At 41.9% G+C, this 16,696-nt stretch overlaps 1 long non-coding RNA gene across 10 annotated transcripts in view; it reads right to left on the reverse strand.

The window, feature by feature from the left end:
- The window catches only part of LOC310886737, a 170,498-nt gene that overhangs the window by 144,222 nt on the left and 9,580 nt on the right, over positions 1-16,696 (reverse strand). The window contains exon 3 of one of the 10 annotated variants that reach the window (XR_014575449.1): positions 2,600-3,566. The exons of 7 other annotated variants lie outside the window; for them this stretch is intronic. This is a non-coding gene — a long non-coding RNA (uncharacterized lncRNA). Of the gene's footprint in view, positions 1-2,599; positions 3,567-6,025; positions 6,872-14,429; positions 15,888-16,696 lie in introns of those variants that run through there. 2 more of the 10 variants (XR_014575450.1, XR_014575451.1) reach the window with 2 other exon arrangements.

The following is a 16,696-nucleotide window of genomic DNA, read 5'->3' on the forward strand; positions in this document are numbered from 1 at the left end:
CCAGGATTATGCGTTTACCGCACTGGTGCGCCTGGCAGGTACCTTTGCCATGGTCCCAGCAGTGCCTGTCAGTATAAAAGGAGACTAAAAAGGATACAGCAAAGGATGGGAGGCACCTCACAATGGCAATAACATCATTAGGATGAGGTTTGCTCTGGTCTGCCTGCCTTAAGTGGTATCTGATCCCTCAGGACAAGAAATCAAAGGCAGCCATGCGTGGCACCAGCCACATCCCTGTCAGCTATAGCAAGTCACATGCTTTCATCAGACTTCCCAAAAGATTAGTTTTCCATTGGAAAACTACAAATCTTTTGATCAGAAAAAAAGCAGTAAGAGTCCTGAGGAAAAAAGCCTGGGAGCTAGCTCAGCTGTACATCATCTCTGACATCTTGACCTAAATAAGACATCCCCTATAGAGTTAATGAGGATATAATTGCATCATGTGCAGAGACACAAAAGGGAGCCTTTCAGAGATGCAGAAATGACTGTCCCCAGGCTAGGCTGATGCTAATGCACGAAACCTTCCTCACTGACCGGATTAGTTCGGATGATACCAAGTTTCTCTGATGAGCCCCCAAACGTTCAGACTAAGAGCAAAATTTCCCCTGGAACCCCTTATTCACAGGGCAGCTGGATTCTTTAGTGAGGAACAAAGCAAAATGTTTCTGGCTGCCTCCGAAGAGCACCACTTTGCTACTGCAGCCGCTCAGTCCTGATGCGGAGCTGCCACACCAGAAGCAGCAGCAAGCTTCCAGCTTCACCACGTGCACTCCTCTGATCTCCAGCAAGCACTAACACTACAAAATGGAAGTAAAAATCCTGCCTTTGTAAGCAGTTTAGGACTGCTTTCCAATCTTGTTTGATGCAGGAGTGGCTACAGCTAGAAGGAAAGACAGTTGTCTTGTGTTTTAATTTCAAAAACAAAGATTTTCTTCAAAACATTCCCATTCTGAAACATCCTGTTCATTATCACAGCAGTGCTCTTAAGGATTTTAAAAGTAAAATTAAAAAAAGAAAAGATGACTACAGTAACATTTGATAAAAGAACGCTTTGAAATGAAACTTCTCAGCTCTAGCTGAAGCTTTCATGTTCTACAGCTGCAGAAGTAACGAGCCCCTAAATAACAGTATGGGAAGCATCACGGTGAGCTCCCAGAGCAGTTCCCACTGCCTACTTCGTGATCTCAATTAAAGGTCTTGCTCTAGCAACTCAGGAGCTGGTACTTAGAGTACTTCCATAGAAATGTATTACAGGATTAGATGATAAGATTAATGGGCATGTCTTTGACTAGGAAAATGGGATCCGCAACGGTCACTGAAACAAGCATAACAGCATTTTTGCAGCTATGCAGAGTAAAACAAAATTAGAAAGTATTTGGCTGTAGTTCAAAATTAAAAATTGTTTTAATGAACACAAAATTTATAATCAAATTCAAAGGACATATTTAGCATGAAAAGTAACTATAGAAACATCCTTAAAATAGTAATCATTTGTTGTAGCCTGACAAACTATAAAGGAGATGAAGCTTTTTTGTATACAGAGGGGTTTTTGTTTTTAGTTAGGTGGAATTGCTCAGGACTCACCGCTTATAACCAGGAGGAAGTTATATAAGATATGAAGACAACCATTCTGTAAACAACATTTGCTTTCATTACAGCTCCTCACCATAACACTGGTTTAACTGAAGACAAATGGAAGAAGCCCAGGAACAAAAGGATGTGAGGATAGTTTTGTTCTCATCCTGCTTTCTCCTCCTTACCCATATTTCACATTGCTCAGAATACTACAGGGACCTGCCTTGGACTTGCTTCACGGTGTTAGGCTTTCCTAGCAAACAGCTGGTTCCAGGACTGAAATGCAAGTGGAAGAGGGCCTGAAGCATCCTTCTAAATGAAGAAGGGTGAAGGTGTTACTGGGGTCCTGAGTAGATTACTTACACTGGCTTGATTCGAGCTGGAAGACAGCCATCAATCAGGGCATGCATTATTTCTGATGGTACAAACAGGGCTGCTGCTGCAAGGGGTCCCTTGCAGGAAAAGACACAGAGCATCCTAGGGAAGCTGTACGACAAGCAGCAATCCTCTGCTTCTAGTATTATCGCATCCGTGTATTGCAGAAATGCAAGTACAGCCTTAGTTTTTGTCTCCTTTTTCTGAATTAGGACTTTCAGGAGGCGGTCTGGCCTTGCTCGCTCTTATTTCACAGGAACGAAAGTTACAGCACAATACTGCGCAGCTGCAAATTAATGAAACATCATGCATAAAATATGAAATTTTCATCTCATAATTACTAATGCACCTTTACTATTTATAATGGTGGCAGGATTTCTTCTGGAAAGGCAGTTCATTCTGCCAACTATACATTAAGGCACTGGGGAGAGCAAAACGCCACATCATCACTTTTTAGGCATGCATACAGCAGTGAAATTGGAGCATAAACCTGAATGGTGAGCTACCCGCTATGTTTCTCCCCACATATTCTGAACCTCAAGACCCCCATTCCCTCTTAACCTTTGTTGCCAAGTCTCTCTAGGGGCATTGCCTGTGACATTAAACATCGTGAGCTCCATTATCCAAAGGTCAGCAAATCCCAGCTGATATTGCTTCACGCAGTAGGACGCTGAAAGTTCTAATTATTTTTGGAGAGTGATATTTCCATTTGTCAGATGTTAGTGAAATAAATCAGTGTAGCACGTCTCTACAGTGAAAAAATACTAAAGTTTAGCTGCTTTCACAAATCTACTTTAATTCTTTAAAGTGACTTATCCTAACTGGGAGCCTCCACTGATCTCAGCCGTTCACATCTCAGGACAATATTTACTTAAAGGAGTTTAACAGTCTAATGCATGATTAATGTCCATATATCCTGCCTTTCAGCTGTGTTGGGATAGAAGAACAACCTATAGATGAGATAACAAATCTCCTCTGAAGGACACAGCGACATACATTACTTCATAAATACCATAGGGTGACTCTGCTTTTCTTAATACGCAATTCTGCTCCTGCAGCTTTGCTACTCATGCATTTTTTAAAAGCTCCCATCTTTCTCCTTCTGTTCTCCACATATCTCCAAAATTACTTTCCAAATGCAACTAACGAGTGCATTAATTGTTATTACGACTTCAGATATTTTTTGGAATATTTGCTTAGGCATACAAAAGACAAAAATCGCATCCCCTGAGCAATTACCTCCAGTCTCTTTGCATTGTTTTCACTTCCCTGAGTCTCATTAAACCAAAGATTCATTTTTAGCAGGTGCAACTGTTGCTATTCTGCAGCGTAGCAAAACTGCACATGCTTCCGCCAGCTAAAGTTTGACCCCTGAAACATTTTAAAGAAAAACAGGAGGCTTCCACATGCATCGAGTCCCAGCTTCATCTGTTCTGTACCGGTGGCTATGGTGAAAGTCTCTGCAGCTTGGCGCACGAGAACAGAATTTCAGCCAAAAATATTTCCCCTTTTGACCCAGGGACAGGAAGCGTATCCTCCTCTCTCCTCTCCTTAGTCATATTAGCAAGGGCAGAACGTAATCTTCTGTCTGCCTCACGGCAAAGCATGCTGAAATCCTTTTAGCAAAGCAAAGGGAAGAAGGGACATAACAGCTTTAAATTTTATATTTCATTCTACAACGTGAAGTGCAGGAAATGGAAGAATCACAGATATTACTTCAGGGCACAATAGTTATATTATGCTGACCACTGCAGAGTAAAGAAAGGCAGCCAGAAACACCAGCCTCTTTGTTCTAAGCCAACAACAGCCCATGCTTAGGAGGCTTATTTTATCTTATTGTGAGATCATTCACAGTCCTAGAGATGCTTAATTTTTTTCCTCTAATTTATTTTACTGGCTAAAGAAGCCGAAATGGGCAAGTAAGATGTTCAAATATAATAGCTACTGCTATACTGACTTTAAACAAAGAATTTTTTTTTTGCTAAACCCATTGTCATCTCATCTGGGGACAAGCAGGGTATTTTCCTCCAGGCACCGAAGGTAGGAAATCTTTGCTAAAGAAAAAAAAATCATTGGGAATTGCTCCTCTTCACTCACCTAATTTTAAAATACTCAGAGTGAGAAAGCATCTAACACGTTGCAAAAGAAAATCTGGCCTGCTCAGCTTGGGCCTATACCTCAGTTCTTTGGGTTTCAGTTGGACAAAAAGTTTAGCAGAGGTTTGTTTGATTCAGCCAGCTCCCAAAGCTGTGTAATTTCCTTGTGTAGCTACTGTTGGGAGGATGAGTCATGCAGGAAGAGAACTCATTTTCCCTAAGTCTTCACTTTTTATGGTCTGATATGAAAGGTTTTTCTTTTTAATTATGGAAAAAAGTTTACCGCTGTCTTGCAAGATCACATAGCTCTGATGTATTCACCTTTGATTTTTTTTCCTTTGCCAGAAGAAACAGGACAATATTCAAGATTAACTTACAGCCCTTGCTACTTACATCCTCGAGGCTTAAAAACACATAATCGATCTACAGTCATACGTAACCTTTCCTGGAGGCTTTACAAAAACACAGGACAGACATTGATTAATGATGCTTTACAGCAGTCCTGGATTACACTGGAAAGGGGGGAAAAAATGAATGAACAGCTTATTCAAGAGCCCAGTGTATGTAAAAGAAAATATATATAGAATCCCCTTTCTTGCTGTCATGCGTCAGATGTTTCTGGTGCTCAGAACACACAACTGGGGCCAGAACTACCCGCAATTAGCCATTTCCCTGCAAAAAAACAGAATTTCAGCTGCATTTGATGAGCTGCACACACCCAAGCAGCTGTCTCACTTGATCAGTGGATATGCATCCTTCTGAAAATACAGAGACATTAAAGTCTTGCCTTTTTCCTCTGATTATTAACCATGTGGGAGGGTCAGCAGCGTATAATGTGTTTTATTGATTTACAGGGGGTTGCGGGCAGCTCTGAGGAAGCTGGCAGCCAGCTGCGTTCTCCTCTACTTCTGTGCTGTGCAAGCCTTTATTAGAGAAAATTAAATACCACCCTGCTGTAACGCAGGGGCTGCTGCGCTTGCACAACTTGCTGGTTTTTGGCTGATACCCATGGCTTGGCCTGGCAAAAATAACAGCATGAACTGCTACTACATCAGCTGAACAGCCAGGGCTCTATAGCTAGGGGCAAGAACGAGTCATATCCTCTGTGCTTTGGAAGGAGACAGGGCTTCAAGTATGCCTTCACCAAGGGGGTACGTATTTGTTTCTCTGGCAGACTCTCGTTTTTTCACAAATCAGAACTGAGAAGAGTAAGAGCACATGCTTATCCTTAAGAAAAAAAGTAGTTCCAGTGAAACACGTTCGCTAAAATCAAGGACTCCTAATACAGAAGTCTAGATTTCATTACTGTCACTCATAATTGCATATAATGTGGTTAGAAGTCCAAGCAAAACAACAAGCTTCTGCCTCCCTGTGCTGATAAGAACTGTCATCATCAGTCCAAAAAGCTAAAAACTCTGTATCCATGAACACCTTTGATATACCTAGTGCTAATATCCGAACAGCTAGGTGCCTGTGACAATAAATACCATCTTTAGCATCAATCCTGCATGCCAGAGAGCCATTTAAGCCCTTGGGAGAATCCTATATTTCCACACAACTTTGTGCAGGACCACAACATTCAATGACTTTAAAGAGATTTGCAGATAACTTGTTTGGGCAAGGCAGTGTTTTGCCACTATTGTGTGACGGGTTTCATCTCCCAGATCACCACCTTTCCTGAACATAGCATTCTTCTGAGCCCAATTAAAAATAATATTTATGGCCTTCCTCAGCCCCTCTCTTGAGGATTCCCAGGAGAGCGGCATGTCATTTAGTCATTTAATAAACGTTTAATGAGTTCACTTCAGCTTTGTATTGTGCAAATGAGCTTTTTTTTATGTAAGAAAAGTGTCGTAAGAGCACCTCACTGCCACAGCTTGGCTCCCTGGGCAGAGAGCTGCTGGCCTTGCTGTGAGGCTCTATATTATGTGAGCTAACGGTGACAAGAAGCAGGTACCAATCATCATCGCTTACTGATGAACAGCTTGTTGGCGGTGTGATAACAGATCAGTTACAGCATCTCTCCCTGCGCTGGCATCTCCATATTGCACATTTTGAGCTTCTGATCCTTGGAGAAGCTGCTCAGAAACCTGCCTGCTCTCTTCAGGTCTAGCACCAGGCTGTACCTTCAACATCAGTTCCCACTCAAAGGCATCTGATGGATGAAATTAGTTTCTTGGCCTCACTCCAGCCTTCAGATGGTAAATGCTTTCATCCACAAAAGCCACAACAGTAATTGGCCCCTCTGTGTTGGCTGGGAGCACCCAGACCAAGTCACCTCCTTTTTCCCTTCCTAAAGGTCAGCCAAGAAAAACACCGCAGGGAACAGCACAAGAGAAGGACCTTGTCCCCCCCCACCCGCACCCAGCCTGAGACCAGAGGTACTGCCAGCCCCAAACCCTTCAACTTCCATCCCCAATTCTCCCTTTTTCAGCCACATCACTCCTCAGTCACCCCAAGCAAGGGGGAAGATGCAGCTCTCTTATCTATAAACTGAACTGCAGCAGTGTAAAGCAGACCAAAACCAAAGAAATTCAGTTCTCTCTCTTTACTATTCTAAGTTACCAGGCAGTTTGCATGTAAAATCCCTTGTTGCTGTTATTTATAGTAGCTGTGCAAGGGTACAAGGACACCGCAGGAGGATACCGCAGGAAGTTCCCAACACTTCCTCCAGTTTTTTCATAAATCCTCTTCATTTCACGCACACATGTACCCTCCCTGCAGCGCCGAGCTCTTGCAGTGACATTAGCCTCAATTAGCTGCAGCAACGTCTCATATGAGCTTAGAGGACATGATGTTTAAGTTGATGCATTGATCCCAGAGTCCTGGCCAAACAAGAATGAATCAGTTTACAGATAAGTAGCCAGCTAAAGATGAGCTTTTTTGTCTCAGGCAAAGATATCAGATAACACTCAAGTATGTCCAGCATGAAGTTGTACCTCAGAACTGACTATCCCAGGGAAATGTGACAGTATTTGACAAGAAACAAACTTTTTTTTTGTAAAAAACTAGCAGAGGAATTACAGCGACAAACTATAACATGAAAAATATCTTCCCCCGACACATAATTGCATTCTCTGCATTTGGATGAAAGCCTATTTCCAAGCAACGATCTGTCTGCTTCGATATTCTGAGTTTGAAGCAGAAATTGTCTAGTGACAAAAATGCTTTAATACAAGGAGCCGGTTTCCATCACTCCTGCTAATAACGCACATATGTAGGAAGTAGAAGGTGTCAGACCAATGTAAATACACTGAAGATGCACTAAAAAAAAATGTAAAAACACATTGGTTACCTGGTACTGAGAGCACAATGCCCTTAGAAATACTTTGCAGCTACCCTGTAATGCTCTTACACTACCATAAGTTAAATGGAAGTTGGTCCTTTACAGACAAGTGCCTTAGATTTACCAATGTAAAAACTTGCAAATGCAGAGAGAGAGCAAGAAGTATGCTATATATTAGAGTAGGTAGAGCTGTGGAAAACACCCGAGCTTAACATGCAGCGAACTTAAGAGACAAAGTCTCACCAGGTGTTATCAATACTTTAAGAATAACACTTTCAACGTGCACAGAGAGATTAGACATTTTCCACTGAAATGGTTGGTGAGACTCAAAAATAGTTGAGTTCTTACAGGTACAAATACCTACCAAGGGAGAACAGAGCACCAGAACACTACCTAAGGCAACTGTGTCTTTGAAAAAAATCTCTTTTGTACCTACATGACACAAGGAACTTTAGAGTGAATTTGAGCTGTAAGAAATAACTCATGAAAACTTTATCCCTCACCTGATGGGAAGGTCTGGTCTCACCAAAAGAGAACAGAATACACACAAGGAAAGCAAGAGACAGCCTAACGTGTAACCCTGCTTTTCACGTTCAGCTGCTTAACTTGGCTAAGGGGATACCCACCTCAGTGCAGAGATCCCACGTGCTGTCAAAGAGCTACTGAAAAGCCACATAAGACCAGAAAGAAATGGGCTTAAGTCAAAGCAGCTATCGTATACTTGTAAGGCATTTCATTGAATCAGGTTTTGTTCAGCAGCATAGTATTAAATCAGCAAGAAGAGGTTTTCATTTTATTTCTGAGCACGTAAGAACATGGAGTTATCCTGCGTTAATCAACTCCCAGCCTACACACGGCAGTTTTTACATGATTTTAAGGAGTCTATTTTCAGTTCCGGAAAAAAAGCCCATTTGATATAGTTAAAAGGCATTGTTTTGTCAGCTCTCAAACGTGTGAGATTTAGCTAGGCAAAATGCCAACTACTGATGCTTCCAGGCAAAGCCATCTATTTAGCACCATGATAAAGAACTTACTGATGCTCCTGAACTTTGCTCTTCGATTTTTTGTGGTTTTTTTTTTTTTTGAATCACTCTCTCAAGTCTGGCTATGTTCTTCCTCCAGAAAACTGAATCCAGTTCACACTGTATAAAACTGGTGTGACAGATTGGAGCAGCAGAATGGTGGAGTTGCCATTCAGAGATGTAAAGTCGCATTTATTTTCAGCTGACTCCAACCTTTCTACAGTTAAGCCTTCCTTCCTCTGTTTTCAATATGCAATGCTGAGCTTTTACTATTAATAATGCAAAAGGTGCAAATAAAGCAGAAGCTGGCCAAGAACGGCCACAAGCTGATATATTAAACTGCAGATTTACTACACCTCTGACATCCACACATCATTTTACAGCCATTTTTTTGGCCTATTGTTATGACGAAAATACAAAAAATGTTCAAATATACTGCTGCAAAAAGAAGTACTGAAGATGGACAAAGCAGAACAGACAAAGTGGAAAGAACTGGAGTTTCAGTCATTTCCAACCCCCTTTCTTAAAATGGTGGAACAACTCGGAGGAAGAGTTTGCAACCACAGTCATCTCCCATATGTCCTTATCAGCGTTCAACTACCATGATCTTACAAGAGCTAGAGTTTACATTCATAAATACCACCACTAAGAGGGATTACTAAGGCCATGTGCTTTCAGATGGTAGAGAGATCAAAACTTAGATTTCATTTCAGGCTGCCCAGTAAGGGAGCTCTGGTCCTTGCAGGAAAACTGAAAGCTTCAGAACTCAGCAGCTCGTGTACATTAGGCCTCTCTTGGAAATTCGTTCTGAACAAAAGAATATTAACAAAGTCTCCTTCAAAACTGTTTCTGGCCAAATCATTCTGGTTTAATTTTTTTTTTTTCAAGTGATGTTATTTGTTTAGATCTATTCTGCAATAACTCTTCTGTATTAGATTTGCATCCCATCTCGCTCCAGGATAGCTCTCATGACAAGTTGCTGTTACATTTCTTTAGCAAAAAGGCACATTCTAGATTCAAATATTGCAAATTAAATCCCCTTCTTACAACGATCCCCACCCCACCCCAAATAGGATTCAACATCTATGGGGATGCACAAGATTGACAGCACTGGATGGTGAATATATGAAGCACTTTTCAGTGAGAGCTGGGCATGCAGCAGTCCCCACCCTCTCTTAAATCAGATTATCCCCTAACAGTATTTTTATAGAGCTTCAGAAGTTCCACATTTCTTGTCTGAAGGCAGTTTAACCTTCATTATAAAAGGAGCGTGCTAGTTAATTCCTACAGCAAAGTCACATTTCCTTTTAAGCAGGCCACAGCATAAATAATGAAAAAACGTGTTTTCAGGGAAAACTAATAAAATATTGCAATTAAATGTCTTGATTCATGTAATTTTGTAAAAGTAATAAATTCATATGCTGGGCCAATTCTGCCAGCGCAGCAGATTGCTTACAATCAATTATCTGATTGCGATGCCCTTGGCTTGACCACTGCTTTTCTCTGCTTGCATCGAACGCCAACTGAGCGCCTTAGCCCTGTGCTGAGCAGCCCCTCATTGATTATTATGTGCACAAATTGCTCCCTGCAGCCGTGCCATGATGTACGGGCACCACAGATCCAGGATGCTCACCCTAGAGACACAAACAGCCACCCTAAAACAGGACGATAGCAAAGGTGAAACTGATAAAAAGAAAAAATGGTAACTCAGCAGGATGCTGAAGACTTAGCTGTATATATGGTTAGCAAAACCATTCAGATTCACATCAGTTATGTGTTTTAGAGTGGAGATAACCCCCTGCCCACCTTAGAAGTGAACAGGCAAGCATCAGGAAGCAGATTTCCCTGAGAACAAGCCATTGTATGGATATTTCCCAAAGGACTTACCCCACTTCTTGCTGAAGCAGCAGATAGTGACCACAGTCAGAGCAAGGGTATTGGACTAGCTGAAGCACCGCTTTGATCAATATGGCAATTCCTATCAGGCTACTCATTTTACCCAAGGCGAGTGCTAATGGGTCCACGCAGCATTTTTTTGGGTATCTTGAAGTGACAGATATTGTGGTTCATCAATTCAGTAATTTTATCAGGAGCGCCAGCGAAACAAATGCTTTCAAGAATTAACAGACATCTGCTGTCTGTCAAGAAGTGATCTGAATATAAAACAGGAATAAAAAGTACACTCAAAAAAATCTGCCTCAAGTAATTTTGTCTTTGTGGGTTACCCAAATATGGAGTACAAACAAAAAATGTTTAAGGATAATACTAACTGCCCAATTGCCTTAAGTACGTCCAGTGAATTTATACCACCAACACAAAATGAAGTATATGTTTGAACAAATACACAACTTTTACGCGTAGCTAATACAGGACTTGATCTTAAATAATCTGATCAACACAAATAGCTCATTGACAAAGTTTCAATGGTACTGTAGAATTTAAGGGATGCTCATACAATTAAGGAGTTGTAGAATAAGTGCCCAAAATACAGCTGAGGAAAGTCAGAAGTATCACACGCGGCTTCACTGGAGTTCAAATGGACTGTCAAGGCAGCCTCCGGTACTGAGATAGCTCAGACACTTCCTCATAATTGCCATTTCTTTAGAGTAGCGAGGGATGATGTTGAAAAGGAACTAGTACTTCTTGCCACTGACTCCCAATTGAGTCAAATGAATAGGTTTCTGCAAGGCTTCTACACGGGTGCAGAGCAGAAAGAGGAATAATGAATGTATTAGTGGAATATACATCTTTTCCAGCACCTAAGGAATACACCGTGTCATTAGAAAGTCCTTAGATTTACTTCCAAATTTGGCACTGTACAAATACAGACTTTTCATTTTTGCAGGGTTGACTGAGAAGAGCTGGAAACACAACAATGCCCTCTGACTGCAGGACACAGTTCCCATCTGAATGGGTTTCACTCTGAATGGCCACAGCACTCCAGACATGGTCACTGAGGTCTGTCAACCTCAACACAAAATAATCCTAGGCTTATACCAGCTGTCCATAGATCCTGGGGGGTGGCGTGCAGCTTTGCACAGTGCTAATAAAGCATTTTTGACATATTACCTACGTTCTGTCCCTGAAGGTCACCATCATTGATAGGTAAAGCTTTTGTTGCCAATAACTGCATTCTGTTCCTCAGGCCAGATGATTGTAGATTATCACCTTGCAGAGAAGGCTAGTTTATTTTCTACTTCCTTCAGCTTTTTCATCTCCCAGATAATTTTTCCCTGGATAGCCCCCTGAGAGTAAGCAAAATTAGCTCTAAAGCATGTGGCAGAAAACCCTAATATTCTCACCTTTCAATGAGAAACGTTTCACTGATGCCAGTTTGCCTCAGCTGAGAAGCTTTTGCAAATTACTATTTCAACCCTCAGGAAATCTCTGCTCCTGGGTGTTGCACCAAGTTTCTTATTAAAAGCATCTTATTGACAAGAAAGTAGAATACTGATATCTACAATTTTACCTGCTTATCTGAAGACTCTGATGTTTAGCTCAGGTAACAGATTTTTCCTATTTGCAGCATTTTCACAAAGAAGTGGTAAAAAACCTTGGAGAAAATTGTTGCCATAAACTGTTATTTACACATTTCCTGAAAAGCTCTTTTCTGCACAGCAAACAAAAGCTCAGTGTAGAGACATCACTGAAAACCTCAAGTAGACTTTTAAGAGACACTAAGTAAGAGTTTAACCAACCGTTTCATTTATCTGTTTTTCCTTTACCAAAGGTTAAGGCCAATGCAGTGATGCTGGCTTGATATTTTCCAGAGAGTAGAGACGCTAAGAAAACAGGGCTGTTGAACTCATCACACCTCCTAATTCCACAACAGAGTTTAACTTCCACATGTGATACACGGCTCAGAACAAATGCCAAATCAGCAAAGAAAGGCTTGGATGCAAAATGCATGCTGAGGTTGTCGTACAGAGCCTCTAACATGAAGTACAAGTACTTATTTGAGATTGCCAAATAAAAAAAGTGGGAAACCACTGGCAATGGGTTGAAAGGCCACTGCCTGATGTACATAGGATGGAGATGGATTATATTTTACAGGCAGAAATTAAAAACATAAAGCTTCAGTCTGAAACAGTTCCTTTGTTCTAGGGAGGGGAAAAAAAACAAATAGCCAGAATCTTCGTGAAATAGTACAGCGTAAGTCTTGGAGATGATGGGCTGCATCAATTCTGCTTTGCACAAGGCAGCTGTTCTGCAGGAAGCAGCTTGCGTGGAAGTGCTGCAGCTTTCCACAGATAATACGAGCAGCCCATGCTGCTGAGGGCTTTTAAACTCGCTGCCCTGCCCAAATGAGCAGGCAGAGCACGAAGATGCACTACATCGAAAGCAAAAGACTATTCTGAGCACGAGGATATTGATCCTGTTACAGGTACTCTACCAAAGCAAACACAGCTTGTCGCCCAGAGGATGACAGAGACAGCAGAGCCTTGGGTAGCTCCTCACAGCCTACTTGCTTCTCTTTCGTAGCACGGCTTTTGCAGCATATAAAGCACACTTCTGCTTCCAGCTCCTTCTATACCCAACAAACATTCTGTGAGGATTGATAAGAGTGCCATCTACTGTCACAATTCAAGCTCTTCCTGCAATTAAGGGATCAATCTGAGAAAATGCTAAAAAAAAAATCAGAGCTCCCAAGCAAGAATAAGCTGGGCTGAGGAAGCTCCAGAAATACATGAACAGGCAGCTCAGCACACAGGTGACTGTGTTCTCAAATGTAGCCCAATGCAAGTGGGGTAACAGTAGAGTAAGATTTTTGTGGCAGTGACTGGGAAATAGAAGTCAGTACATAGGATGTTGTAAACAGTAGGAGAAGGGAAGCCCTGGGAAATGAATTTGTTTCCCAGACCCAGTCTGTTTAGGGTTTCTTTCATCATGAAGTTTCCCAGGCTTCACCACCCAGATTTATCCCATCCAATACACTCCTTGCCCAAGCAAAAGCTTGTCCCAGGTGGGAGCTGTATGGATGGCTAAAAGATGCTTTTTCTCAAACTCAGAGAGCAGAAGCCCAGCTAGGAAGACGTCCCAGGGCTGCCCAAATCACCAGTCAGTCCCTGACAAGCCCGTCCCTCACCTAACTCACCTCTCACTGCTTGAAGTGGAAAAAGAGCAGAGGAATGAGATTTTCTTGAGCTCAAGACCCATTTTCGTATATCAATACACCAGTACAGCTCCAAAAGCCCATATACACGACACAGATGTTTGATATCATTTTCATGCAGACAGGGGCAAACCACCAATGGTTTAAATGGTGCCCTTGTTTTCTAGATGTGCGTCGTGTCAAAACCAACAGCAGAGCACATAACCAGGTATCGTGCACACAGCACGAGTAAGACGACTTGCACAACAGCCTCTTATGCCATTTCGGTGCTTTGAGGCTGGGCAGAGCGTGCATAATTTCCATCCGCTGCCTGGTGCCTTACTTTACCTCCTTTGCTCCCTCTTAGGGACAAGGCAGAGGAGCAGTTTAGTCATAAACAGTTAAGCGCTCAGAGCAATGATGAGCCATAATCACCAAAAAGGGACATCGTGGCCCTACATGAACTGCTTTCAGCATAAGAGGGGATTAGAAGCCATGCGTGAAGACACGGTTCTCCACCCGCTCCTACTAACACTGCTTCATGTCTTGCTCAGATGTGCTCCATTTAATCAAATGAGAGCTAAATGATATTCCACAGCCAGCATCAATCTGAGAGTTATTTATGTGGAGAGATACATGGCTAAGGCTCTGAATACAGCAGGGCAAATTTTTCTCTGCCATATACGTGTCGACAAAACACTTATCTCCTGACAATTCTGAGAAAAAATAGAATTCTTTACAAAGAAGTAAGAGAATCCATACCAGAAAGACATTAAACATCCTTCTTCCACCAAGCCTTAACCCAGGGTTAAGGTTTCCAGACCTTAAAGAAGCCTAACTGGGAATTTGGCATTAATTCTGTATATTGATTTTTGCATTAATATGCCATTACCTCCACAATATGGTAGTTGAAACCTAAACAGTGTTCAAATGTATTCCTACTTTTTTTTTTACAGTCTCGTTAAATCACTCTTACTGTTTCTTCCATCTCCAGAGATACCTGATGAACTAGCTTCAAGTCTGTCATTAAGTCTTTCAGTTAGAAAAGAAGTTAACTGTGCAAAAATCACGGTGTTGTGTGTTTTAACGTTGTAATATCATGATTAATAGCCTTAAATGTTGCTGATCTGCAGGGACCTCTGCCATTAATTTCAGCTTGGGTTTGAAACACTCAGGAGTTGTGAAGATCAAAGTGCTGTACCAGCAAGGAAGCCATGGGATGTTTTCATGGGGAGGTGGTAAGTGAATGGATCGCTTATTTCTCAAGAAGCATTTTGGAAATAACACTGTCATGACTGATCACCAATGCACTCAAAAGGAAAATATTCAGACTCCAAATCCAAAAAAAAAGTTTTAAATTCTTCACGGTACAAAGTAGAAAACTATCTACAACATGACTGACTTACACCACCTTAGGACATGCCCCTAGTATACTAGATAGAAATTTATGTAATTGTTTCCAGGTCATCCTAGATATTAAGCACACCATTTAAATTCTGTACTTCCTGCAGTTTTTATTAAACGAGCATAATGCATTACAGATTATTCTAACTGCAAATTACTCTGCCTTTGGCAAGGGGAAACAATATTGGTTAGGACCTCTCTTTGATATTAGTCTTTCCTACCACTACAGCCTGAGGTAGGATTTCTGCCAGTTTGTTTCAAACGAAGCTGCCTTTACACCAAAGGTGGTGAATTTTCTGGAAAGATGCTGAATTTTGCAAGAGGCAGAAGAGGTGTAGTGGTTGGATTGGTGCTCTCAGCTGAAAATTTTTTTTTGTTCTAGTTCAAGTTTCTGTTGAATAGCAAAGGCCTGTGACACATTTCGGCCCAAGAGCTCGTATTTGCATCTAGGTATATTGTTAGATACTTAGCTGAATTTACAAAACCACGTAAGGCAGTTGATTGCCGCAACCCTTTCTGCTAAGTCTTACTACATTTATGATCTAGTACCTTTGAAAACAGGACTCACTCTGCCTTGATTTCCTCACCTGGAGTTGAGAAAGTGCTCTATGGGCTCATGAATGCCCATGAAATAATTCACTTCTTTACAGAAATGGATCCAAAAGAAGGGCACAGAATTAGCATGCAATACATTAGCAAAAACCTGCCAGTTCTCTCTTCACCCATTTTGACAGCAACTACTGATCACAGCCACATCCCTTATGATAAACATTACCTGGGAGGCCAGGAAAAATACCAATCAGTCTGTGCGCTCCTCAGCCCAGCAGTGCACCTTTTCTGGGCTGACGAAAACCACAGCTATTTTCAAAATAGTTCATATTCATGAGCTCACTTGGATAGCTTCAAAGAAAAGACCAGCTCTGACTGACTGAATGCTTGCTCCTGGCATTCAGCAGGTTCCACGCCGTGATCATTCCTCCTGGCACGGCACCAGCCTCTTCTGTCCCCTTCCCAGCTGGCGACCTGTCACGTCACTGCTAATAAAAGAGGAGGGCAGTGGGGTGCAGCAGTGCCACTGATGTGTCCCAAAGAATTTATCTGATTTCTTACTAAAAAAACAGTCCCCAGATATCTGGCCCATTTTGTATTCAGGCACCCATACCGCAGAGGTGAAGTGTCTCTCCCTTAGTCCTTTCGAGGTTAACTGTGATAGAGGGGGAGAAAGAATTTGCCCTTCTCCATCACCAGACCCACAAGTTCTATCATCTTACAAGCAATGCCATCTTCCCCCAAGATTTCCACGTTAGTTTAGTCCCTCTCTCATCTTAACTCCCTCAACAGGTCAGTGAGGGGACCAAGATGCAACTGCTGCTCCTGCTTCATGTTTGGGGCCACAACCCCTTTTAACAGCCAAATTCAACACCTCCGAGCACATCCTGTCAGCTATTTATAAGCAGTTTAATATCTTAATATCTCACTAAGCTTCTCAAATTCCCCAGATGCCATGTCATGTCTGTAGTGCCACACAGAGCTGCTCCAAAGGCAATCTGATTTTCTCACAACACACCCCAAGTGCTCACAAGGAACTCTCAGCTTCCCATATCCTCATTAAACACCTTGGTGGGGTGGAAAGAAGCAGGCCAAAGCCCAGATCCCTCAAAAAAAATAAATATCTAAACAGAGTTCACCAATTTCCAGGCTCTTCACGATGAAAACTCAGCTAAAGCCTCTCAGACCAAGCAAAGAGTTTGGCCACTGCTGTAGTAAATTGACTGAAAACCTATCAGGGACCAACCCCTTATTGTTTTATACCTCATCTGACCCCACTGGAGGACAACTAAACATG

This window comes from Anser anser (assembly GCF_964211835.1).
Source record: "Anser anser genome assembly, chromosome: 26".
NCBI classification, from domain to species: Eukaryota; Metazoa; Chordata; class Aves; order Anseriformes; family Anatidae; genus Anser; species Anser anser.